Here is a 27,811-nt window from a genome sequence, read left to right as displayed (position 1 = left end):
CTGTCTATCATTTGTATTTCTTTCTTTCGTTCTTTCTTCTCATGTCCTTCGCCCTGCCGCTACTTTCCTCCTTTTTCATTTTTCCGCTTTTTTCTTCAAATACTCCCTTGTCACTGTCTGTTTCTCCAGCCCTCTGTCTCTCTCTGACAGAATCATTGTCTGCCGTACAGTCCACAATATTCGGAGTTCACTGCAAGATTCATTTTCTTCTTAATAAAACTATTGGTCTCTATCTCTCTATCTGTCATCCAGCATTCGTTATTACATGTTTTGAGATAGGTTAATTAAGCACCATGGCNCTCACGGTGTTGTCGCTTGCAGATTTACCTATACTTTTTCTTCAACCCTGAAGATGGGGGCAATACGTTCCTCCGAAACGTCGGTTAACACCACATATACACGGCGCCAAAGCCCAGAAGACTGCTTTCCTCAATAATAATATTGTCCACCCACCTACGCCTTGGTCTTCCCAGTGGTCTCTTTCCTCCTGGCTTTTCCACTATCATATATGCATTCCGCTTCTCCCCCATTCGTGCTACATGCCCTACCCACCTCATCCTCCTTGACTTGATCATTCTAATTATACTTGGAGAAGAGTACAAGTTATGAAGCTCCTCATTAGGCAATTTTCTCCAACCTCCTGTCACTTCATCTCTCTTCGGTCCAAGTATTCTCCTCAGCACCCTGTTCTCAAACACCCTGTATAACTCTTGAAACTCATTTGCTAAAATAATGCATCCGGGTTGGTGGCCAGGTTCTCACTGAGAAAGGAAGCTAACTCCAGAGCGAATGCTGTAGCGTCAGCGACTTCTCGGCGTGACAGTCGGGGGTTCAGTCCCAGGGTAGTCCACTGGGGATTGGTTAGAGTGTTACTGACGCAGGTTTTCGTTCGAGGACTTGTGTCTCCCCTACTTTTTATCGTTCCACTGATCTTCCATACTCATCTGTCATCAGAGGCTGGTGTAACAGGGCCCTCGACGCTGCTGTTCCAGGAAACGTTCTCCCTCCCCACAATTGCATCTGTGGAGATCCGTGAGAAATTGTTACGTATTTGTAGTTCGAGTTCCTCTTTAAGTTTTTGAACTGTTATATTTATTTCATTTTAAATATTAATGTATACAGATTTTCAGATATTGAGTTTTAGAAACAGATGCATGAAGATTTTCAGGAATTGCTCTTCATATATATATATATATCAGAATTCTCGTAAATTCCACTTTAAATAGCGATAAATGGCATTTAAAATATATATGGATTTTCGGAAGTTCCACTTTAAGTACCGATAAATTGCATTCTAGAAGTGTATACATATATATGAATATTTTGGGAATTCCGCTGTAAATACCAGTATATGGCATTTTAAAAATCGACGTATGCAGATTTCGGTGTTTGCAGCGTTTCCGTAAATTGCATTTGCAAGCGAGCGGAAGAGGGGTGCTAATTGTTGCGATGCGCACGTGAGGGAGGTCACACGATGTCCTTGTGACGTGGGCACCGGGACGTGTGGCCGAGGCATACGTTAGCGAGCCGACCGCAACTGGACTGAGTCGCCCCGCAGAGACAGAAATGTCACGTCACATTACAGAACGCAGGCACTGAAAATAGACAGCGTCCTTGTGGCATTTCTGTTTCCTTTGTTCTGCTCTTTCTTTCTCTTCACGGTCTCTTATAATTTATTTTCCTCTCATTACTTATTCTTCCCCTTCCATCGATTTATTCTTTCTATGCGCGTTTCAGTCTTTACTTTTTTCTGTGTAATATTTTTTTTCTTTTTGTTCCTTCCCTGTCAGTGTTTCGTCTGCCTGTCTATCATTTGTATTTCTTTCTTTCGTTCTTTCTTCTCATGTCCTTCGCCCTGCCGCTACTTTCCTCCTTTTTCATTTTTCCGCTTTTTTCTTCAAATACTCCCTTGTCACTGTCTGTTTCTCCAGCCCTCTGTCTCTCTCTGACAGAATCATTGTCTGCCGTACAGTCCACAATATTCGGAGTTCACTGCAAGATTCATTTTCTTCTTAATAAAACTATTGGTCTCTATCTCTCTATCTGTCATCCAGCATTCGTTATTACATGTTTTGAGATAGGTTAATTAAGCACCATGGCGTGAAGGCATGTGGTGGAGTGAGGTTAATTAAGCACCATGGCGTGAAGGCATGTGGTGGAGTGAGGCTAATTAAGCACCATGGCGTGAAGGCATGTGGTGGAGTGAGGTTAATTAAGCACCATGGCGTGAAGGCATGTGGTGGAGTGAGGTTAATTAAGCACCATGGCGTGAAGGCATGTGGTGGAGTGAGGTTAATTAAGCACCATGGCGTGAAGGCATGTGGTGGAGTGAGGTTAATTAAGCACCATGGCGTGAAGGCATGTGGTGGAGTGAGGTTAATTAAGCACCATGGCGTGAAGGCATGTGGTGGAGTGAGGTTAATTAAGCACCATGGCGTGAAGGCATGTGGTGGAGTGAGGTTAATTAAGCACCATGGCGTGAAGGCATGTGGTGGAGTGAGGTTAATTAAGCACCATGGCGTGAAGGCATGTGGTGGAGTGAGGTTAATTAAGCACCATGGCGTGAAGGCATGTGGTGGAGTGAGGTTAATTAAGCACCATGGCGTGAAGGCATGTGGTGGAGTGAGGTTAATTAAGCACCATGGCGTGAAGGCATGTGGTGGAGTGAGGTTAATTAAGCACCATGGCGTGAAGGCATGTGGTGGAGTGAGGTTAATTAAGCACCATGGCGTGAAGGCATGTGGTGGAGTGAGGTTAATTAAGCACCATGGCGTGAAGGCATGTGGTGGAGTGAGGTTAATTAAGCACCATGGCGTGAAGGCATGTGGTGGAGTGAGGTTAATTAAGCACCATGGCGTGAAGGCATGTGGTGGAGTGAGGTTAATTAAGCACCATGGCGTGAAGGCATGTGGTGGAGTGAGGTTAATTAAGCACCATGGCGTGAAGGCATGTGGTGGAGTGAGGTTAATTAAGCACCATGGCGTGAAGGCATGTGGTGGAGTGAGGTTAATTAAGCACCATGGCGTGAAGGCATGTGGTGGAGTGAGGTTAATTAAGCACCATGGCGTGAAGGCATGTGGTGGAGTGAGGTTAATTAAGCACCATGGCATGAAGGCATGTGGTGGAGTGAGGCTAATTAAGCACCATGGCGTGAAGGCATGTGGAGTGGAGATACAGCTCCACCATTCTTAACCTGAGCACCAGATGGAATTGAGTGGTCAGCTTCACGTGCCGGCCGCTTCATCCCCGAGGCAAGATCCCCCGGTATCCATTGGATAGGAGGCTGGGTGGGACAGAGACCGGATTGGACATTGTTGAGAAGAGAAATACACGTTACCTCTGCAGGGAATCAAACTTCGACTTACCGGTCTCAGATAGAGAATAGTAAAACTGGCCACAAAGAGAAACCAGTGGGCTCGCTAGATTCAAAGGAAGACGTACGCTGCTTATTCCACTCTTTCACTGTCGTGCAGAGCGAAATTTTAATAAATCTGTTTTACATTTAATCAAAGTGGAAATGCATTATGAATTCATGGCTTCAACACTCATTGTGTCTGGTAGCCTCGAAATTAAGACGTGCGTTTGGAGAATGGGCACAGTCGGAGGAAGAGGATTTAGATACTCGTTGTAAGGAAAGAGCTTCATTGTTGTTCATTGTTGCGTGCAATGTTGAAAGTTGAATATCACGCACCGTCTGTAATACGAAGTACCGCCTTATGACGTCATCTCACGTAATTCTACAGATATGTAAATGAAGGCTCTTCAACGTGGTCTGCTCTGGTACACGGAGATTCTTTCGTAACAGTTACGTATATGCAGAGTGACTACACAAGGGTTTGGTCTGGTCAGTAGATTTATTGACCACTTACAGGTCATAACTACAAATAACTATAACACTATCGCTCGACATCACACTATCACCGTCTTGTTTGTAGCAAAGGGAGGGTTAAATAACCGATAACTTACAAAATATATGTAAAGCTATCCCTGTAACAGGCCGTGACCTCATCGGAAATCGAACCCGCGACCTTCCGGCTTGTTGCATAGTGCCTCAACCAACTACGGTACTGCGTGCCCCCACTAAGAAAATATATTTATCTACTTTCTTTTGAATTTTGTAAATAGTAGCCTTATATCCGCATCAATATTTTGAAGTCCGAAAGTCGTGTAATTGATACTCAACGATTTAGTTCCTGCCTCGCCAGCAGATGTCAGGAAAGTGCCTCTAATGAAGCCACGATCCCTATCTTGCGCGATGGCTTCCTTTCATTGGTTACCAAACCAGCCCTGCACTAATTACAAATAAATTAGGAGGTGGAATAAACAGAATTCGCAAATGAGCCATTCTCAGAGGTTTATTATAAAAATTCCAAATAAGGCATCTGCGGACCAGTAGTAGTCCGTTTCATTTACACTCACGAACCGTTGCTAGGATACGAGAATCGGAATGACGGCAAGAAGGGCAGTTAGAAGGAATAGGGAAGCAGTAAGGAGATAAAGATATTAAAGGGATAAAGGAAGGTACAACGAATTTGGTACCTACTCAAAAAGAGCAATCCCTCAACACACAAATGGTCAGGGAATTAACAAATATTTGTTCATGGGTACTGACCGAGCCCGAAAACAAGAATGACTTCGCTGGCGAAGGCCAACAGAAAAGTACTGCTCTCCGCTGTGGGAAGGAAGAAATAATTTGTTTTTCTCGACATCCTTGACTGGCCAGACGTTAGTAATATAAAAGAAAAAATTCAGGCGCCGTCATGAAAATTGTTGGCGCCATGGCGACCTGGCGCCTTGGCTTTATGCAGGTGTGCACTAATCATCAGCGAAGTCTAACTTGTTGACATCATCGTTAAATAAAACCATAAATAACAAAACCAATAATGGAAATACGTACTTTTTCCACTTTTCTTTTCTTTCTGTACTTTCTGTTTCTCCACCTTCAGTCGCCTCTCTTTCTTTTTCTTCTCCTTTCTCCTGCGTAATTACTTGTGTATACTTCTGGCGCATGCTCGGTTGTATTTCCACGACGTCCACGACTATGTCCGCCATTTTCCCAACTGCCGTCCTGCAGGAGACCTTATAATGGCCTTCAGGCTTTTTGTGTGTAGAAGGCACCGACGCACCTGAAGAGATCTCTGTTGGAATGAGGAAGGGTTGTTCGACAAACCATGTCATGCGGTGGGGTGGAGGCTAAAAAACGCGAGACTTTCTGCAACAAGCCTGAATACAAGGAGGAAAAAAGGCAAACAGAAAACCACAATCCGCCCATTGCTCAAGGTGAAGTAACCTGAGGTAATGGGACCGCTCGACTGCCCTTTCAGCTCGTCCGGAATAATACACGTGATACGTCTACAGGCTGATCCAAAACAAACTGTATACAGAGCCGTCTTTACAAGCGGCCTAAGCGACTGGTTAGAATCTCGTCTGGTAGTTCACCTATTTTGACTGAGTTTTCGTGTTTTTCTCTCCAGTGAGATGCCAGTGTAGTACCTCAAATTAGCCCACGACCGCTACCGTTCACATCCTTTCGAATTCATCATTCATTAATAATCATAGTGTTTGAGGCTTGGGGCATGCAGTAACGCAGTTATTACAAGCCGAAAGGTCGCGGGTTCGATTACAGATGAGGTTATTGGATTTTTCAATTGACCTAATCCTTCCAACCACACTATGGCCCTGGAGTCGACTCAGCCTGTAACAGAAATGAGTACCAGGAATGTTCCTTTGTGGTAAAGGGCGGCTGACGCATAAGGCTGACAACCTTACTGCCATCTGTGAGCCGATTGTCTAGCAAATGTGGGAGCCTCGACATCTCAACCTATGGGCCTACACAGCCTGCTACAGAGATAGCGGAGTTAACTGGCGTAGAAAACATTGAACATCCGTGGTCGCGTGAAATGGCTGTTAAAAACTCTATGTAACACTTGTTGCTCTAGGAAATTCGGTTGTCATTCCGGTAGACTTCTTTGTCTGTAGCCAAGCGCGGGGTCAGAGGTGAAGTCCCAAACTTATATGTGATAATGTGCTGCCTGGTGAGGGATAAAGCACACCGTTGACGAGCATGGAGCAATGGGAAAACGATAATTAGCAAGGGAAAACAGAAGAAACTCCTCCACTACGACATCATGCAACCTAAATTGCACCTGAAGTCACCAGGGGCGGTGAACTTGAAGCTCCACGGTGATCAGCAAATTCTCTGCCTTAATGGAACCCGGAAGTGCATTCCCACGTTTATGAGTCGTTTCCCCGGCAATAAATCAGCCGGAGCGTGAAGGTGGTTACTTGTCTCTCTTCAGAGCCGCGGTTAACAGTGCTCTGGGCTTTGTCTCGTCTCCCTCATAAATGCTAGTGAAGTGATGCTTGGTCGCAGGGAAAATTTTACATAAACCATTTATTTCGTACAATACGTTTCCGCCTGCAATGCAACTTATTATAGTCCCTTTCCCTTCTCACGTCATGTTTCGGCCGTACACGGCCTGTATCAGGTATCTCTTGCACTCTCTGGTATTCCCAACTTCTCACATTACATGTTAATGTAATTATCTTAATTGAAAATAAATGGGTCTGAAATAAGATAATAAATCGTCTTAAAATTATTTATAATGTCACAATATATAGGGTGTCGTCCATTCATTCAAACGACATGGTTTGAGGTCTCCTTCTTTGGATTTATTTGCACAAGGGCATGGCTGTTTCTTGTTATCTGGTTCCCAAACATACTCGTATTTGGGTAGTTATCCCATGTCATGATGGGAAACTACATTTATATGAATTCAAAATGGTAGAAAAATTGCTGTTCTGAGATTTCCCATTCTGCCCCCCTCCTTACTTATGCTAAACGTAAGGTTGGAGAGAAGGTAAAGCGTTGGGAAGTGACGGAGGTAGAGAGGTGGGAGTTTGACGCCGCATCGGAAGAGGGAATCTAAGCACTGTGCTCGATCGATGTTTCAATGTTAACGTTGGGAGAGCTGCATTATAATCATTCAGAGCGTACCACACAGTAAACGCACTACGTCACCGTCTCTGTAACTAACCACTGTGGTTTAGAGCTGTAGAAAGGTGAGGTTGAAGCTATCACTGTATCATGCCTGGAGGCCCCTAGGGTTGTGAGAGGTCGAGGCTCCCACATTTTATAAACAATCAGCTCGCAGATGGCGGTGAGGTTGTCTGCATATACGTGCCGGCTGCCCTTTACCCCCTGGAAGATTCCTGTTACTCGTTTCTGTTAGAGGCTGAGTCGACAACCGGGGGCATAGTGAGGCTGGAAGGGTCATGTGAACTGAAAAACCCAGTGATCACATTGAGAATTGAAACCGCGACCCTCCGGCTTGTAGCATGGTATCTCAACCAACTACGCCACCACGTGCCCCCGCTTTAGAGCGATAGATTGTGTAAAAAGAAATTTCCCACTAAAATTCTTGTGGGAGCCTCTATTAATAAGAGATTTTACTCTGGGCCATAAAAATGCTAATATGCCAGCAGGATAACATGGTGTTATGTGTTCTTACGAAATGTGGAATCCTGTATAAAAAAATTCCCATTCGTTGCGTGGTCCTTATTTTTATCTGACCTCCGAAAAAACAGGAAACAGCAACTCTTCCTAAGCTGCATTGCGCATGTGCGTTACACTGCCGTGACACGTGCACACTTTCAATACACGTCTTGGTAAGGTTCGTAAGAAAACTAATTTGTCCGTTATTTTTCATGATTTCCTTTTTCTTTTCTTCCTCTATTCCTCTTCTAGCTTTTCTTTTTCTGTATTATTCTCTTTTCAATTTCTTACTAACTCTTTTCTCTCAACTTGGTGCTTTCCAATATCTGGATAAACCATCTTATTCTGGGTCATCTCATATGTCGCTTTCCTTCAAATATTAATTGTAAAATCCTTTTTGGCTTCCTGGATCTGTACATTCTTTTACTAGTCCTAAGAACCGAAATTGCTTCTCTTCTAACTCCGATAACATATTTTTAATTCAAACCTCGTGTCCAAAATGCTTTTTAATTGTATCCCTTCTTAGTTTCCCCATAATAGTTAAAAAATATTATATCCTTTTCCTATATTATGTCATTTTTTAAAACGTGCGTTATAGTTTTTCGTTTTTGGAATCTTTCTATTCCTTTTGTAATTTGGAAAGGGAATGACCCTGATAGTGGAGGATCGGGAATCGAAAATAGTTACGGCAGAGGACAGAGATTTTCTGTTTTCCACAGCTTCCAAATCGGCTCTGAAGTCGACGCAGCCTCCTATCCAACAGGCAAAGCGGCCAAAGGCCGAAGCTGTACCTCCACTCGTAAGACCTCATATCTAGCCCTTAAGTAATCATTGGTGTGGCTTTACTGTTATGTTTTACCCTGGATGGAGAAGGGTATCAAGTCGAGGGAGACGTGCGGGGTGGTCGATTCACGGGACAACTTTCCGCGGCTTCAGTATATCTAAATTAATAAACAGTTTCTGTAGTGCATTCACTCTTCGGCCGGTCACGGTAGCCGAGCGGTCTAAGGCAAGCACTGTCTTCGATCGCTCGCGCGGAAGCCGGGATCGTGGGTTCGAATCCCACTCAGGGCATGGATGTTTGTGTACAGGTAGAGGCCTTGCGACGAGCTGATCACCCGCCCAAGGAGTCCCACCATATGTCCAAGATCTAGTAAAACCGAAGTGAAACGGAGAGTTTCATGGAAATAGGCCTAGGCCCACTGGGGCTGTAGTGCCAAGGGGGAAAAAATTCACTCTTCGGCGAGACAAGAAATAAATACAAAGTTCTGGTAAGAAAATCTGAAGGAAGAAGGAAGTCCTAGACTTAGACGGGAGGATAATATTGTGGCATGTTGACTCGTTGCTAGGCAACGACCGTAAAATAAAAAACTAAACAACGGCCGTCAACGGCCCCTAAAGAGCAACAGAGGAACGGTGTTTTGTGTGCGGTCCTTACCGAGATGTTGTAAGCAGAACAGTTAGTGAGGATTGAGCTCAACCAGGCAGTTAGTGAAGTGAAAACAAGTTAATAGATGAGTTAGCGAGTTAAAGAATTGCTAGGTTTCAGTTCTTTGTGGTCTGTTGCTGTGAGAAGTTGGAAGCTGAGACCGAGGATAATTCGGGAACCTAGAGGAATAGGAAAGTCCGCCTTTGGAAACCGTTACCTAGCAGCGGCTAGTGAATACGTGACAGTGGACACTAATGTGTGTGTGTAATAGTGAGTTGTAAAGTGTAGTCACGCGCTGTATCAAAGAGTCCAATAAACTCTGTCATCAATCCAACCCCGTCTTTATTCATACTCCGTATGCGTCACAATATTAAAATGCATCTTCAAGAAATAATGTGAAAGGCTGTGGTCTAGATTCATCTGGCTAAGGACTGGGACCAGTTGCGGGCTCTTGTGAACACGACAGTGAACCTTGCAGTACTGAGTACCTGAGGAACTGTCAGCTTCTCAGAAGTGGATTGGTTATATGTAGTTAATTAATTCGTTCTGTCATTTTGACTTCGCCTGTACACAGACAGGGAGCAATTCGTACCGCTTAACTTGACTGCCCTCTACGTACCCATGTCACGAGAACAAAGGGATATGACATTCACAATGGCCGTACTCTGTATTCAGCCGCCTTCAAGAGATGCACCCGCCTTCTTTACCTCTTCACTGTTTCACACTATCTGGCTCTACCCATTTGCTGTCTTCCATAGATAAATTAATATTTGTGTCCCCAGGACTTGGAGCCGAGATAGCGCAGTCGGTGTAGCGACTGCCTACAGGCTGGACGACAGAAGGGTCGGAGTTCGAGTCCCGGTAGATTCAAGAATTTTCTCCACGTCGTCCAGACCATCTCTGGGGTCCACCCATCCTATCCAAACGGTACCTGGGGCTGTTTTTCTGGGGGTACAGCGGCCGAGGCGTGAATCTGACCACCTATCTCCAACTAGTGCCCAGATCAAGAAAAATGTGGATCTATACATCAACTGTTACATAGGCCTTCGTGGCTTAGTGCTTAATTAGTTAAGCACAGGGATAACTTTACCTTTTTTACCACTTGAAGGTGACCCAGAAATAGGGTCGAAATATGTAGTGGGTAAGAATAAGAATAGAGAACACTATTAACTCTAGGCAGTTGTGTTGCTGTAAGAATTGTACTGTCCCCCAAGCGGGGGCACGGCCCACATCTTGGATACCGCTGCTCTAGACAAATTCCGGGGCAGTGTCTCTAATTACGCCATGTCCTCTTCCATCCTAATCATTCCCGTTTAATTTATCCGCTTGTCCTATCATTTGAGGCTGTATAGTCAGATGAGGTTGACAGCGTCATTAAATAACCACATAAACAGGGAAGGAATGTAGGTTAAAGGCGCTACCGACATGTACCGGAGTGTAGGCTGTTAATAGTGGTGCTTGCCTGATTCACGCCCGATCTGGTTGTGATGTGTTAAAAATTGGGGTTAGAATAGCTTCCCCCCCCCCATCTTCCTGCCACCACACTTCTGACAGCATCATCACGCTGTCTCACGCTTGAAAGTGTGTCCTTGAGAAGGACGTTGGAGCATACCTGAAGGTCATTCATAGTCCCGGGGCCATTTACAGTCCACTACAGTCTTCCCAAGAAGATTGTGAACCTTGGAGATATACATTTTCATAATTATGGTTCATTTAGCGACTTTCTCAATGTCTCGGGCTGTTCAGAATTCCCGCAAATTCGCATTTACCAAAGCACTGCGGGGTTCCTTGATGGACGCTGGAGCAAGAGTGGCCCTTGCAGAAATTTTCGCACAGAACGTGTTTAAACTTTTAAGAGTCTAGTGGTTATTATACGTACCACCCACTCTAACATAACGAGTATTCTGCCCACAGAGTGTATTTGTGTGTTCTGTACGGTTCTCACAGTAAACAGCGACTGTTTCCCTAAACAGCATTAACCAGTTGGGCTCTGTAGCGGAGACGTAATGTGTTTCCTGTGAGGTACGAACTGAATGTTTATACGAGTATTTGGTATTTAAGAAACGCTAGCCAATGAGCGCGGACTACGGCAGCTCCAGCCCTGTTGGCTCGCCTACTCTAACGACAGCGTACCTCCGGCACGATAGTCGCAATCGTACTTAGAGAACAGTCACTGCTGCGCAACGACTCAGTAAATAGGTATCCGTGGAAAGGGATCGATACAACACGGTAACCGAACGTTAGTGACCTCTATACTGTCAGTCGTAAGCTTTGTAGCGTGGATAACACTGCCTGGGATTATAAAAGCCGTGTGGAGGCGGGATCGAATACCTCCACCGTGACTCTGCGAGTCGTAGGAGGCGACGAAAAGGGAAGTCTCAAATGTGAGACAGTAAAATATGGTCACGAGTCCCAAGGAACTCGGGCCCGAGAATGACAGCGCTGACAAGACCAGCAGCATATACAAAGGCAGACCCGTCCTCTCGTCAGAGAGGACCATGACCGCAAGTGTTGAGTTAAAAAAAAATACAGGTCGTGAGTCCCACGGGACTCTGAACCGAAAATAAATGTAGTGGCCAACAAGCAGCAATTTATCCGACCGACCAGTCTTTGTAAAGGTTTAAGGTTGAATGAGATTTGGTAACGCACAGAGTCGGCCGTACGATTCGTGATGTAGATTGAGGTGCGAATATTTCTTGATGAAATTTCTACCGACGCATAATTTTCGCGGATCTCGCGGTTTAGTTTGTGTACAGTGCCACAATATTCGTGCCTAAGGACTTCACACACGATCCCTTGAAGAATATTTGATGAATATCCTTTGATATACCTATGACCGACTTACGATATTCGCCAAAAATTCATTTGAATTTGAATGCGATGTCACAACGCTGTATGGATTTTCGCGTCTGCGAAATTCACGACGCAGTTCCTTCGTAAAAACTGAGATGAGAATTTCCTTTGATAAATGAATTCAACCGACTCATTAGCAAAATTTTCGCGGAAGACGTCATTATGGGAAATACCGTGTTGCCACATCGTATTTTCATTTAATCGAATGTAACACAGAAATTTTCGGTAATCGAAATTGTATCTGGAACCATTTTCTTCTCAGTGTTGGACAATAAATAGTTTTCTGCACAGTCCGTGTAATCTCAGATTGTTACGTCATTACTGAAAGTTGAACTGCAAAGATGTGAAAGAAAGTTGTCGTGGCCTAACTTGAGGCTTAGTTAGTTAGTTAGTTATTGGAGAGGGTGGGTTTCCCCATGCACTTAGTCCATTGTGGTTCCCTCTATGATTTCTACCAGTCTCTATATCCTACCGCTAGTGGTGCTTACCATCAGTCCCGCCCAGCCAGCGAGACCGGCTCTACTAGCTGAGAGATATCTATAATGCTTTCCCCATCTACCGGAGGTATTAGAGACTACTGTTGGGCGGGAAACGTCCGCAATTTGGCTCAGTGACCTCCTTTGGAGATATGAGGTTCTTTTACATGCCGTAAAGCTACGACACGGGACCCACGGCTTAAAGTCCCTCCCGGAGGACTTGTTCCCTGAATTTTTCCGCCCTTAAAAATTCGACGACCTCCGCCGGGTTTGAACCCGCGTACCTTGAGTCATGAGGTGGGAACGTTACCTCTAGACTACGGAGGCCGCTAACTTGAGGCTTTCTCGATATTCACCTGTAGGAACTGAAGAATATCACGAAAGATCTCTATTTCTGTTTTCAGGGCCGAAGTTTAAACCCAGACCTCCCACACGCGAAGTGGAATGCCGCAGTCTCTTCCTCAGAGCAGAGTACACATACAGTTCTATAAAGCAGGAATGTTACGATCGTTTTGTTTATCATAGCGACAGTGTGATTGTTTCGTGTTAAGGATTTTATCAGATCTCGATAAGATTAGTGAGTCCGTTTGTCCTGCATTTATGACGAAATAGGTCGATTATTTCTCGTAAGCAGATCCGTGGATTCAGTCAGTCAGCCAGCCAGCCAGCATAATTACCATAAATACTATCTTTCAGTGCTCTTTGCTCCATGTTAGATGGGTCCCTTGTCACCACGGCATGGCGCGTCCTCAGGTTGCGGATGGAGGAGACGGCCTCCAGGTATGGAGGGAAGCTGCGAATATACTGAATAAGCAGTCGCGGACAGCCGACAAGGGGTGGTCCTCCAGCTGGGGGGTAGGGCGTGGGGCTATCGATTCCTAACCTTAAAAAATAAGTTTGTTACGAAAAATCACGAGAGGCCTCGGACCGGGACGGATTATTGTACTCTTCTCTAAGTATAATTAGAATGATCAAATCAAGGGGTATAAGATGGGCATGGCATGTAGCACGAATGGGGGAGAGGATGAATGCATATACGATATTGGTGGGAAAACCAGAAAGAAAAAGACCACTGGGAAGACTTAGACGTAGGTGAATGAACAGTATTAAAGTGGATCTTAGAGAGGATGGGATGGCATGGATTATATTGATCTGGCTAAGGCTAGAGACCAGTGGAGGGCTCTTGTGAACACGGTAAAGAACCTTCGGGTTCCATAAGATGCTGGGAATTTGTTGAGTAGCTGCAGATTTGGCTTCTCAAGAAGGGCTCAGCTCCATAAGTGAGTGAGTGTTCCCTGTTAGGTCGTCTGTAGGAAAGAGGAAATTATTAGGAAAATTACGTTTTTAGTCCTTATGTAACATCCTCTCGGACGAGAAGATGGGTTTGTCTCTTATGAATACGCTTGACCTATCTCCAAGTGCACGTATCGCACATGTAGCATGTTACTGCGCTACATACAAGTCATCTGTCAGTGCAGACTTTGCAAAGCAGATTATGCCTCTCTTATGCTACAACTACAGGTTAGTTGCTTGAGCACCGCTGAGTTTAAGCCTCTTATAACGTCAGCATCTGGCTTCACCTTGTCCTATGCTGCGAACAATCAGCAACTCAAAGTCAAAGTTACTTTGCAACTGGCGATTTACCGCCAATCTTGGCGTGAAGCCCCTTGAGACTCACGACCAGAGACTTTTTCAATTGAACTAAAGTACTTGTTATATAGTCCTTGCATAGACTGCAAAGAAAACGTCTTTTACATTATTGAGTTTTCTGTCGTGTCCACAGTGTTCCCTAGCAACGGCTGTTGTACTGTCGTCTGTTTACACAGCCGTTACTTGGCAGTGGATCTTCATGTCGCAGTATTTGTGTATGTTGTATTGTGAGGAAGCTGTGGGAAACGCAGCGAGATGCATGAGACAGCTTGCCCATTAGTCTCAGTAGGTCACAGCACTATATGAACGCAGTCCTAGTTCTGATTTCTTTGGGGTCAAAGTTAAGTGCGACCGAGTTTCTTCAATAGGCCTATTCATCTTAATTGGCTCTGAGATTCGGCCAGTAGCTGAACTAAAAAGCGGCCTAAGTGACTGCATAATACTTGACCAGTTTGAAGGATACTGAATCGAAGTGTTACTGTTGGATCTGTATTCTTAGTTGTGACGCTGTGCTGTTCGGACAGGGGAACATACCGCCTCCTTCTTCAGGGTCGAAGAGTAAGTCAAGCAAGAAACTAGATGAAAGAGGCGCAAGCAAAAATACCGTGAAGATAGAGGCAGTATTGTACTTCGAATCGCCGGTGAAAATCGCTTGCCGTCTGTTGGTTTCTTACTTGGCTTACTCTTCGGCACTGAAGATGGAGGCGATGTGTTCTTCCGAAACGTCTGGCTGTCTCCGAACTACACGGATTTATAGCCCAGAAGGTTCAACTTTTTGAGGTGTTGCTTATTGTTATCTAGAAAACGTAAAATGCTGAACTTGAGTCTCCGTAATCAACACTATTCACCAGATGAATTGGCCGGGATATGTAGCATGCATGGTAGAAATAATGCTTCGCTTGTTTCACAGGTTTCTTCCTTGGCCTATTCTTCGATCCTGAAGATGGAGAGGACATATTCCTCCGAAACGTCGGCTGACTTTCAACGGACTACACGACGTTAGGCACTATGCTAGAAGCTAGTAGGTCGCGGAATCGATTGCCGATGAAGTCACTGGATTTTTTAATTGACTTAATCCTTCCAGCCGCACTATGGGCCTGGGATCGACTCAACCACTAAAAGAAGTGAGTACCAGGAATCTTCCTGGAGGGTAAATGGCGGCCAGGGCGTAAGGCTGACAACCTCACCGCCATCTGCAAGCCTATTGTCTTGAAAACGTTGGAGCCTCGACGTCTCACAACCTATGAGCTTCCAACGGCCAGTTACAGAAATAGCTTTTAGCTTTTGTTAATGTGCATATATTTACAGAATATGCCAGAAGCGACCTTGCGAACATTCTCAGTGATGTGTTACATAATTAACTGTCTATAAATAAGTTCGATGCAGTTAAGCGAGTGTATTAATACATGTTCTTTTTATACAGTGTTTGTGTTTAATTTCTGCTTCCAGGTTAAAACGAACAGCAGTTCAGCCTACGCGATTCTTAATGTTTTGTCACGCATGGGTTTGTGGGTAGGTAACCTAGCAACAAGGCGAAACAAAGGAATTCTCATCCTTTTGTCTTCACATCTGATAATGCTAAGAAGGAGAAGTATAAGAGGGCGTGGGTTCGACTTTCGGGGTTGGACTCCATCGAATGTTATGGGTTTTCCAACGTTTCGGCTAAATTTGCAGTTACCGTCATCATGGTTAATGACTTCAAGAGGGACTTTTGGAGCTGTGTTCTCCCATAAGGCAGTGTGACGGAGGTGGAGTTCTTATTGAACGGACTGGGTGGTAACCAGTGTGATCATCATCATCATCATGATCACTGACAAAAGCCCTTTTCGAGCCATAGCCTTCCTTAGAAGATTCTGACATTGCGTCCGGTTCTCACCTCATTGCAGTTTAGAACAATAATTTCTTTACAAAGCAATTGTCAGCCTTGCACCCAACCCGCAATCTGGAAGACCAGGTCTCTGTATTTATGTTCCCCAGTGACAGGATGGCCCACTTGGGTCCCTTAGAAAGAGCTAACCTCAGTCACCGAGTAGGTGTATCCCCCGTCACCTGAGGAAGGAAACAGATCCACTTTCCGAAACGTTGTTTTATCTAGTATGTAGTATCTAGTATGCTCACCTCCATGAGTGATTGAGTGAGTGAGAGATTATTTAATACATCGATACTTGTTTAGTGTGTTCACCAATTTTGTATGAATTTTCAGTTTGATTTTCGGCTTTATGTTCGACAGGCACAATGAATTCAGTGGCAGATAAAGTAGCTGTAGTGTCTGCAATTTTATTGGGAGTGTACCGAACAAAAATACAAATTTCTTGGAACAAGTAATTATTTGCGAAAAATATCTTAACGTGGTCATCCGTCTGGCAACATCGCGAAGTCACGAAATTTCGTGCACGTCGTTTTGCGGTTTACCCTAACTGCTTGTTTCCTTTGGGCCCCACCGAACACGGTCCCACATCGGCGTTTGTTCCGATATTATCTCGAAACTCAGTCATCAAGGAAATTAATCGTGGATTATTTGATGCTGATAGAGGAATATACGTGTATACGATGCACGCGCGAAGAATACGCGTGCTACTGGCTGTCACGAAGCCGATAGACCTTGTGTCCTCTGGGTGGATCCAGATTGCTCAGTAAGTCGCACCTCCTGTTTGTGCTGAATGAAGACATAACCGCTGTCCTGCAGCATTCAGTTAATTCTTTGTTACTCTACGCAGCTGAGTCTCTCTGGGGGAGCCAGCAGCTACTCGGCAACTCAAGAACTTCCCAGCATTTTATGGAACCCAGAAGCTTACTACACGTTGACAAGAAACCGCCACTGGTCCCTATCATGAGCCAGGTGAATCCAATCCAATCCACAGCCACAGCTCATTTCTCTAAGATATATTTTATAATATCTTCACATCTGCTTCTAAATCTTCTCAGTGGTTATTTCCTTTACGTTTTTCTACCAAAACTCTGCACGCAGTCTAAATGCGTGCTACACGTCTCTTCTATTTGATTTAATCATTCTGATAATATTTGGCCAGGGCTACAAGTTGTGAAGCTCCTCGTTATGCAGTTTTGCTCAAGCCCCTTCTGTTCAAATACAGGATGTCCGGATGAAAGGTATCCAAAATAAAATAATTATATCTGCATTTAGCAAGAAGAAGAATCTTTTTACCAGCAAATTGGACTTAAATTTGAGAAAGAAACTAGTGAAATGCTACATTTGGAGCATAGCTCTGTATGGGGCTGAAACTTGGACACTTAGGGCAGTAGATCCGAAACACCTGGAAAGCTTCGAAATGTGGTGTTGGAGAAGGATGGAGAAGATCAGTTGAACCGATTATGTGAGAAATGAAGAAGTGTTATTTAGAGTCATTGAGCAGAGGAATATCCTACACGAAATAAAAAAACGGAAGGCTAATTGGAGTGGTCATATCTTACGCCGTAACTGCCTTCTAAAAGAAGTTATTGAAGGAAAGATAGAGGGGCGGATAGAACTGAGCAGAAGACGAGGAAGAAGACGTAAGAAGATGCTGGATGACCTTGGAGGCAGAAGAGGATATTTTCATTTGAAGGAGAAAGCTCTAGACCACATCAAGTGGAGGAACTGTTTTGGAAGAGACTGTGGACCTGTCGTCTTGACAGATTACAGATGAATGAATCCCAGAAAGCTTTTACTATACACATTTGTGGGTTACACCACTACAAAGGGAAATTATCGAAGTGTTTTCTGAGTATATAACTTTCGCAATAAATTTCAATGTGGGCTCCCTTGGTGGCACGATAAATATCCAGACGATCCAGCATGTTTGGTGTTACCATAGCCACAGCGTGCCTTATGCGGGCTTTCAGGTGTTGAAGTTCGTTGATCTTAACCTGGTAGACAACCTTCTTCACATAACCCCACAAGAAGAAATCAGGGTGGTTAAATCTGGAGACCTAGGGGGTGAAGCGATTGATCCACTTCTGCCGATCTATCTCCCAGCCATCTCTCGTTCCAAATGATTCCTAAAATGGTGGCAGCGCATGCGCGTACGCCGGGCATGGAAAGAAAAAACTTACAGGGTTTTCTTTCCGATAACATAAACCGGATACGTGTATGACAATTAGTTTCCGACATATACATGTTTTAGTTTAGATACCTTTCATCCGGACACCCGATATTCTCAACATCCGGCTCCAAAATGCTGCTAGTCTATTTTCTCCCCTCAGTGTGAGATACCCAAATTTCACACCCATACAAAAGTACAGGGAAAACTACAGTTTTGTATATTTTAACGTTTTTGGTGTTATACAGCAGCAGACGAGGAGACAGGATTGTAGGTAGCAAGTTTAATCAGATTTAATCTTCTCCTAACTTCATCGTGAATGAAACTGTGATTTGTTACTGACGTTCCAAAATATTTTAATTTTGCCACATTTTAAAAGACTATTACTTGGGTGTCTCTACTTTGACGTAGTGGAGGGGCTTGCGTGGTCAAATGACCCTGAGAGCTATGCCGGCGGTAGCATAGCTACTGGTAGGGCGACCCATGCTGGACAGGTCGAAGGGGATTACCCAGACTAAAAGAGATACCCTGGTCCTCCACGTTGGTGGTTGGACGAGAGGCTGACGACCTCTCACCATAAAAAAATATAAATGTCTCGAAACCAGGAGTCAAGTCTCGGAAACCTCAACAGAATGGAAGACGACAATTGGCAAAGAACATGGACCATTCTCTAGGTACATGGAATGTGAAAACCCTCAATAAACCGGGCGCCATGAAATCGGCACTAGAACAGATAGATAAGTACAATATGAAAATCACAGCCATACAGGAAATTAGATGGCTGGGTAAAGGAGTCATGGACTTAAAGAAACACACTATATGTTACAGTGGTAAAGCAGACGGCAATGAGGAATTTGGTGTAGCCTTTGTAATAGAACGAGAATTTAAAAGCGCAATAATAGACTTTAAGCCAATAAGTGAAAGAATTTGCACTTTGAGAATTAGAACGAATTTTTTCAATATGACGTTGATGAACGTGCACGCACCTACAGAAGAAAAAGAAGAGGAGGTCAAAGACTATTTCTATCAGCAAATGAAAGAGACACATGATTCAGTACCAAATAATGACACAAAGGTTATTTTAGGGGATCCTAACGCCAAAATAGGCAAAGAGAAGGAATACAGAGGAGTAACTGGGGGACAGAAAGTTTACATGATACAAAAAACCATTTTTTTTATTTATTTATGAAGCAATCAGAATGTACAATTCTATAAGCTAGTTTGCTGGCGGAAGAGCTGTGATGCTGTTTAATGACGTGATGAGTCCCTTTCCCAGTGGGAGGTTCCTCTTAGTTCTCTTTAGGTCAGCTGGCCAGTGTCTTCGGAGTCTTCGATTGTGCTGCGGTTCAACGAGTGGCTGTAGGATGTCGTTTGGGTGACTTGCTAGTTTGTTGTGGTGTGAGGTACTTTTCCTCTGATGACGTCCTTGATGTATGGTATATTTAGATCTGTATGTAACGTTTGGTTGTTTACATACCAGGTTGCATTTGTTATAATTCGAAATATTTTTATATTTGATTTGCTAGCGCAACCCCAGAGCTCGATTCCATAAGCCCAGATTGGTTTGGTTATTGCCTTACAGAGCAGGACTTTGTTTTTATGGATAGGTTGGATCTTCTTCCAATTAACCAGTTTAGCTGCTTGGTTGTTTGCGTGTTTGATTACGTGGTCTTTCCAAGTGAGTCTACTATCCATATGGATTTCCGATATTTAACGCTTGGAGACTGTGGGATATTGTTATCTTTCAGTCTTACTTGTGGGCAATGCTCTCGCCTTAGCGTGAAGTTCACTTGGAGAATTTTAGTCTCGTTTATTTTAATTTTCCATTTGTGTAGTCATGCCTGTATTTGGTTTAAGTGGTTTTGTAGGATACTGCTGGCCTTTGCTGTATCTGCATGGGTTGCTAGGATGACTGTATCATCTCAGAAGGTTCCTGTGGCGGTGTTGTCATCCATTGGTATGTCCGCCGTATAGAGAAGGTATAATAGTGGTCCTACTGCACTGCCTTGCGGTACCCCAGATTTCATGGTAAAGTTAACAGATGTTGCTTGATTGATTCTTACTCTGGATTCCCTGTCGTTGATGTAGGACTTCATCAATTTGAAACAAGTGATGGGAAGATTCTGTTTAATTTTATATAATAGTCCTCTGTGCCAGACTTTATCGAAGGCCTGCTTTATATCTAGGGATACGGAGGTACAGTGCTCTTTACGATCGAGTGCTTGGTTTATGGTATAGGCTACTCTGTACGTTTGCTGTACAGTTGAATGTTGTTCTTGAAGGCCAAATTGATGTCGTAGTAACCAATCTTCTGTGTGGGGATCGTTGTTTATTCTTTGAATCAGGAGTTTTTCGAGGAGCTTGGCAAGAACTGGGAGTAAGCTTATAGGTCGGTATGAATCAACATTGGTTGGGTCTTTGCCTGGTTTGTGTATTAGGGTTATTTCAGCAGTTTTTAGTTGTTTCGGCCAGTAGTTTATTCTAAAGATAGCATTGATGATGAAAGTAATTAACAGTGCGGCTTTTTGTGGTAATTCTTTTATCATTTTGGGGGTAATTTGGTCTATACCTGGAGCTTTACGTAATTTTAGGTGATTTATTTCTTTTTGTACTTCCCTTGTGATTTTTTTAATTCCCGGTACGTTCGCAGGGATATTTGACAATTATACTTTTACTTCAGGATCTATAACTAACCATAATAGAATAAAATTAATAGATTTTGCAGAAAGTAAGAACTTGATCATCAGCTCTACATACTTCCCGCACAAAAATATACATAAAAGAACATGGACAGTAACGGATGGGGTAACCTTCAATCAAATAGATCATGTCCTCATAGAGAAGCGATTTGCGACGAATATCCTGGACGTAAGAACATTAAGAGGGGCCAACTGTGATGGTGATCATTACTTAGTGCAGGTTAAATACAGATGTAAAATAAGTTGTCAAAGATGTAAGCAGCATGAGAAATGTAAGAAATTTAATATTGACAAGATTATGGAGAGTGATAAGAGAGAAGCATTTCAAAATAAAATTAAAGGAATTAATGACATAGAGCAAATAAAGAAGTAACGGTAGAAGGGATATGGGTAGATTTCAAAACCGCAATAATTACAGAAGCTGAGAGGACTCTGGGATATCAAGAGAAACAGGATAAGAGAGAATGGTTCGACGAGGAATGTAGGGAGAGTATAAACCTCACGAATAAGAAATATATGGAAAGACCAACAAGAGCAAGAAATGAGGCGCGTAAAGAAGCAAGAAGGAAAACAGACAAGATTTGCAGGAAAAAGACGCCGGCCTTTCTAAATGAGCAGTTACTACAAATGGAAGAAGACTTCAAAAATAACAAAACAAAAAATGCCTTTGGACGAATCAAATATATGACAGAAGGTTTCAAACCAAAAACAGAATTATCCGAGACAAAAAAGGGCTTCTAATAAATAATAAAACAGAGATTATGAATACATGGAAAGAATATTTTGAACAATTATTAAATCAAAATCAGAATATGGAAGATAACGAGGACAATGAAGAAGAAAATACAGACGATGGAGAAGGGGAAGAGGAAGAGATAATAGAGCCTCCAACAAAGGAAGAAGTGGAAGAAGCATTAAAGGAACAAAAACTAAATGAAGCACCAGGAGGAGACAACATACCAGCAGAATTATTGAAGGCAGGAGGACAAGCAGGAATAACAGCACTCCACAGAATTATAAATAAAGTGTGGGAAGAAGAAAAGATACCAGAAGACTGGAGAAAGAGCACTATATGTCCCATATTTAAAAAAGGGCATAAATTAACATGTAGTAACTATAGAGGTATTTCACTGCTACCGACAGCATATAAAATTTTAACAAGGATACAAAAAAAAAGAGACTGGATCCATATATAGAAAAAATAATAGGGGAATATCAATCAGGATTTCAACCCAATAGGTCAGCAATAGACAATTTATTCACCCTTAGACCAATAACGGAGAAATGCTGGGAATTTAATACAGATATTTATCTATGCTTCATAGATTTTAAACAAGCATATGATACAATAACAAGGAAGATATTAAGGATGATTATGTCCACTTTTGGTATTCCAGCAAAACTAAGTAGAATAATTAACTTAACAATGACAGAAACAATCAATCAAGTTAAAATCCAGAACCAGTTAACAGAATGCTTTAAGACAAATCAAGGATTAAAACAGGGAGACAGTTTGGCACCCTCACTATTTAGTTTTGTACTGGAATGCATAGTGAGCAAATGTAATGTAGACACAAGGAACATAGTAGCGCATGCGGATGATATTATTACAGTGTCGAGATCCCTAGGAGCAACGAAGGAGACATATAAAGATATAAAAACCATAGCAAAAACAACTGGCTTACAGGTGAATGTAAATAAAACTAAATGCTGATACACTCCAGAAGGAATGCAAGGCAAACTGGAGAAATTAACATGGAAAGGGACGGGATAGAAATAGTTGAAGACTTCATATATTTAGGATGGAAATTCCACAAAGATGGAGAGGAAAATCATGAAATAACAAGAAGAATAAAACTAGCGAATAATGCATATTTCTCGTTACTATCGGTTTTTAGATCAAAGGATATACACCGAGCGATTAAAACAAAAGTATATAAAACAATGATAAGACCGGTGCTTTATTATGGATGTGAGGGTTGGACGCTAAACAAGAAAGAGGAATCAATCACCAATTCATTCGAGAGGAAAATCCTAAGACGGATTTATGGACCAATAAAAGAGAATGGGATATGGAGAATAAGATATAATAAAGAGTTATACAACTTATATAAGGAGCCAGAGATCTCAGTGACGATAAAGCTTAAAGATTGCAATGGGCTGGGCATGTATAGAGAATGGATAAGGAGCGTATCCCAAAGAAAATACTATACAGTACAATAGGTAGTAGGAGACATGCAGGGAAACCAAGAGCTAGATGGATTGATGCGGTGGAAGAAGATGCGAAGAAGTTAATGGGTGTAAGGAACTGGAATTGAGCAGCACAGGATAGAGGGGAATGGAGGGGGGACTTGATAAAGGAGGCCAAGGCCCGACATCGGGCTGTTGCGCCATAGAAGAAGAAGATTACTTAATTTAGTTTATCTTTACAAACTGTCGGCCATGGAGAACAGGCGAATAAACACAAATTCTGGCACGTGACACGTGTTTTCCGTGAGGTCAGACCTGAGGCATTTGTCACTTTGTAATGCAGAAACGGGCAGCTAGAAGCACGGCACTGAGAACGCAGTTACAAACAATTGTGCGCCTAAATTGCTTGAGCTGTTTAAATACACTTGATTGTGCCCGTCATAGTGACGTCATACTGTCGTCATGATTTCCATGGCAACGCAATCTAATTTATGGCCTGTTTATTCTCATGTCAGATGAAAAATGTTGACGGGGTTTAGAGCACATCACAATTAAAGAAATTGACTTAAACAGTCAGCGCGTTTAATTCCTGGTGTACAGCGCCAAGTTATTGCTTCCAAGGTCAATGGAAACTGATTATTTATAATCCTGTTCTTATGTCTTTTTATGGATATCTTGAAGTGATGTATGGTTATGTGTTGGTCAGTTATTTTCCTGATTTTATGAGAAAGGACTCCTCGTCGACGCCTACATCATGGCTCCCAACTAAGCAGTTTCAAACCACTACAACAGCTTTACACCGTGTTAGTTTAAGATACTTTAATCTACTTTCATTATTTAAAAATAAATATAAGGGTGCTTATGAGATAACCGTGCTGTCTGTCGTGCTTTTCCCCCTATAGTTGCTAGGGAACGGCAAATAATACAGCAATAGAAGAAGTGTTGAACGTGACTTTGCTGTTCGTGTCGTGTCAAACGGAAATGGGTGATTAGAGTAAACCCTCGTTATAACGGACTAATTGGGGGGGGGGGCCTTACCTCCAGTGTCCGCTATAAACGAGTGAACAGGTATTCACAGAAGTGTACAGTAGATTACATAGCCAGTACACACAATGTGATTACGTAAAGTTTTTAAATAGTTTTGTAACTACGCAACCTTCTTGGCATCTTAGAATCTCTAGAAATTCGCAGTTGTACGCAGCCAAAATTTGTCCGTTATATCCTGGTCAGTTGTAACGAGGGTTTCTCTTCCATAAGCGATGCTCAGCAGCAGCACAACACCCAGATTCGTGAGTCCCGTGGGACATGGTACCAGGAATGACTGTCCTGGCGAGGACCGGCAGTAATTTATCCGACCGGCTAGTTCTTCCCATAAATTCTTCTAATACGTACATAAGCCCCGTCTCTTGAGGTCCTCGAACAAAACTCCCGAGTTTCCACATGTACAAGTATGTAAAAGGGGGCACGCGGTAGCGTAGTTGATTGAGGCACTATGCTACAAGCCGGAAGGTCGCGGGTTCAAGTCCCGATGAGGTCATTGTATTTTTTCAATTTACCTAATCCCTTCAGCCGCACTATGGCCCTGGGGTCGACTCAGCCTCTAACAGAAATGAGTAAAAAAATAGTAAACTATCCCTGTTAGAGGCCGTGGAGGCCCATAGGGTTGTGAGACGTTAAGGGTCCCACAGTATCTAGACAATCGGCTCAAAGATGGCGGTAAGGTTGTCAGCCTTACGCGCCTGCCGCGCTTCACTCCCCAGGAAAATTATTTAGTTCATTCGTGGTACTCATTTCTGTTAGTGCGGCTGGAAGGATTAGGTAAATTAGGAAAAACACAGTGACCTCATCGGGACTCGAACCCGCGACCTTCCGGCTTGTAGCATAGTGCCTCTTGTTCTCCCTGTGGGTTAAGCAATGAGACTATAAGTATCCAGACTGTAGGCTTACGACACTAGCGCTATAGATGCGTCTTAAATAGGAAAGGATTTGGGAGCTGTCGTGGCAAAATCCAAGTACTATCGCAGCATTTGCCCAGGGGGACTGAGGAACAGCACGAAGGACCTAGTGGATGTCTTGTCCGAAATTGGAACCGAGATTATGACGTTACCGAAGTACCAACCAACACTTTCATAATCTGTACGTGATGTTAGCAGTTGATACTGCTACGTAAAACAACTTGAATAACCAATCATTGTTGCAATAGACGGACAGACAGAGAGGCGATAAGATCGTTATGGAACGCCTCGCCCTCTATACCCGTTGAGGGGCTTTTGTTGTCTTGTCAGATGATGTATTGGCTTCCCTTTTACGTTCTGAACTACCCACAATTCATTACGCTTCATTTTATTTACGTCAGACATGAAGACAGGGGGAAAAAACGAACTGCTGTGGTGTTGAGTTTCGGACTCGGAAGCCATGTGATCTGCTCCTCGCTTTGTGTACTCATGCTACAGTCGGTCTATTTTATATGCGGCGCCCAGATTTGACTGCGCAGTTCATTTTCTTGTGAAACCAGCTAACCAAACGTGGGATTGTTCCGTTGCGGTATATGTTGAGAGCCGGTCACGGTTGCCGAGCGGTCTAAGGCATATAATGCCTTCTCTCGCTCGGAAGCCGGGATCGTGGCTTCAAATCTCACACAAGGCATGGATGTTTGGTATGTGTTCGTGTTGTCCTGTGTTTAGGTAGAGGCCTTGCAGTGAGCTGATCACTCGTCCAAGGAGCCCTACCAGCTGTAAAATGGTCATGAAACTGAAAAATCAGAGGCCAGGGCCCAAAGGGGCTATAGAGCCAGTGAGAGAGAGAATGTTATTATGACGTCAGGAGCTCGGTATGTACAGGAGAATGTCAGGATGACTGGTGAGTAGTGAATTGGAAAGAAATTGTTATGAAACGGTAGTAGGCTCATTGTCGCCATATCCTGGCACTCTCTGGATGATCTCAGCGGAACTAAGAATAATCTCAGTCAGAACTTCCCTCTTCCCCCGTCAAGATTGGAACCGACTACCATAGCCCTGCACTAACCCAGTCAGTATCACATTGTACCCTTATCTGTTTGTTTACGTACTTTTGTATTTATTTTTAGCATACTTTCCTTATTTGGTTGAGGGGCTATGCTACAAGCCGGAACGTCGCGGGTTCAAGTCCCGATGTGGTCATTGGATTTTTTTCAATTGACTTAATCTTTCCAGCCGCACTATGGCCTCTAACAGAAATAAGTACCAGGAATTAATTAAATAATTTTCCTGGGGAGTAAAGCGCGGCCGGCGCGTAAGGCTGACAACCTTACCGCCATCTTTGAGCCGATTGTCCAGATAATGTGGGACCCTCAACGTCTCACAACCCTATGGGCCTTCACGGCCTGGTACAGGGATAGCTTTTCTTTTACTTTTATACTTTCCTTATTTTGAAAAATAAAAGTAGGCTTATGACATCATTTTGCTGTCTATGTGTCTTCGTATCCTCCCTTTCAGCTTCTGAACCATTCTTTCTGGAACTTCGCGCGTATAGCCCATCACAGTGGCGTACTTCATAAATCCCTCCGATCAGTCCGTGTATTTGCATATACAGTATATGCTCCCTATAGTTGCTAGGCAACAGCTCGGTAGACACCTTCGCGCGGCAGCGAATACACATTTAACATTAGAAGAACTGTTGGAGGCGTCTCTTTCTATACGCTCTGTGTCGTACCAAAGGAGAATCATGGGTCTCTCTGTGTGTCCCCTTATCATTACTAGGCAGCGACTCGGTAAACACGTTCACGCGGCAACGAATAAATTTTGGAGACGTAATTTTCTATGCGGTCCGTGTTGTATGAGAGGAAAGTGACCGATTAATTCTTGTTTATTTTATGATTATCTGGTTATGTAGCGTTGTAGTGGTAGGATAATTAGTGAAGAATGAGTTCCAAAAAGACTGGTAAGAAACTGTCATTTCGAGTATGAAGCATTGCCCTTGCACTTCTCTCGAGGAAGTGAGGAAGTCTGAGAATACCAAGATTGTCCCTTGTAGAATGGATACTGCGATGTCTGAAGAAGAACACTCGAGAGGTTTCGGAGGAAAATATTATATTGTGTGTGAATATTATTTACTTCAGTCACAATTTATGTGTATGATTACAATACAACATTACAACATGTTCGGCATTTTACGCTATCACCAGGTGATATATGTTTCTGTGTTCATCTCTGCTTGTCTGCTGCTGTCTCCCTGCATTGGCCAGTGTTCACATGAGGGAGCAGTGGCACGGAGTTATTTTCCAGAGTGTCTTATATAAAATTATGCAAGCAGTTTGAAAATGTTCTGAGGTCGACTCAGCCTCTAACAGAAGTGAGTACCAGGAATCTTCCTGGGGTGTAAAGGCTGATAACCTCACCGCCATTTGTGAGTTGACTGTCTAGGGCAGCGATGGCCAACTGGCGGCCCGCGGGCCGTATCCGGCCCGCGACTTGACTTACTCCGGCCCCCCGCCAAGTCTCAGGTTTATTTTAAAAAATCTTAACGCCACAGCTGTTTGGCATAGAGTTCAGTTTTTAATAGGACGTTTCATTAGCTTACAGCATTTTGCAATTGAGTGTATACGTTCTTACCGAGTTGGACAGTTCAGACTGTTTTCTAATAACTGTGTTCATGTCATGGAAATCCCAAGTCCCCCAACCCTACTTCTGTAGGGAGATGACACTGAAAGGAAGACCGTAGTGGTGAAGGATTTATGACACCTTCAAAATAGTAACCATTCCCAGCTTGCTCGCGGGGATGGGATGTTTACCGTTTCTCTCGGCATCCTGGCCTTTGTTAAGTGCCAGTTTTAGCAGAAATGTCTCCCAGTTAGTGCGATTTTAGAAAGTGAAGTGTGATTACAGAGTGTAAGTGTAGAACTGTTTTTCAATTAGAATTGTGTTTGAAGTTATTGTAAGTGATACATCATCATCAGTAATCTGTCAAGACGACAGGTCCACAGTCTCTTCCAAAACAATTCCTCC

The sequence above is a fragment of the Cryptotermes secundus genome, unplaced genomic scaffold (genome assembly GCF_002891405.2).
Source record: "Cryptotermes secundus unplaced genomic scaffold, Csec_1.0 scaffold3240, whole genome shotgun sequence".
Classification (NCBI taxonomy): Eukaryota; Metazoa; Arthropoda; class Insecta; order Blattodea; family Kalotermitidae; genus Cryptotermes; species Cryptotermes secundus.
This window is presented reverse-complemented; position numbering follows the sequence as displayed.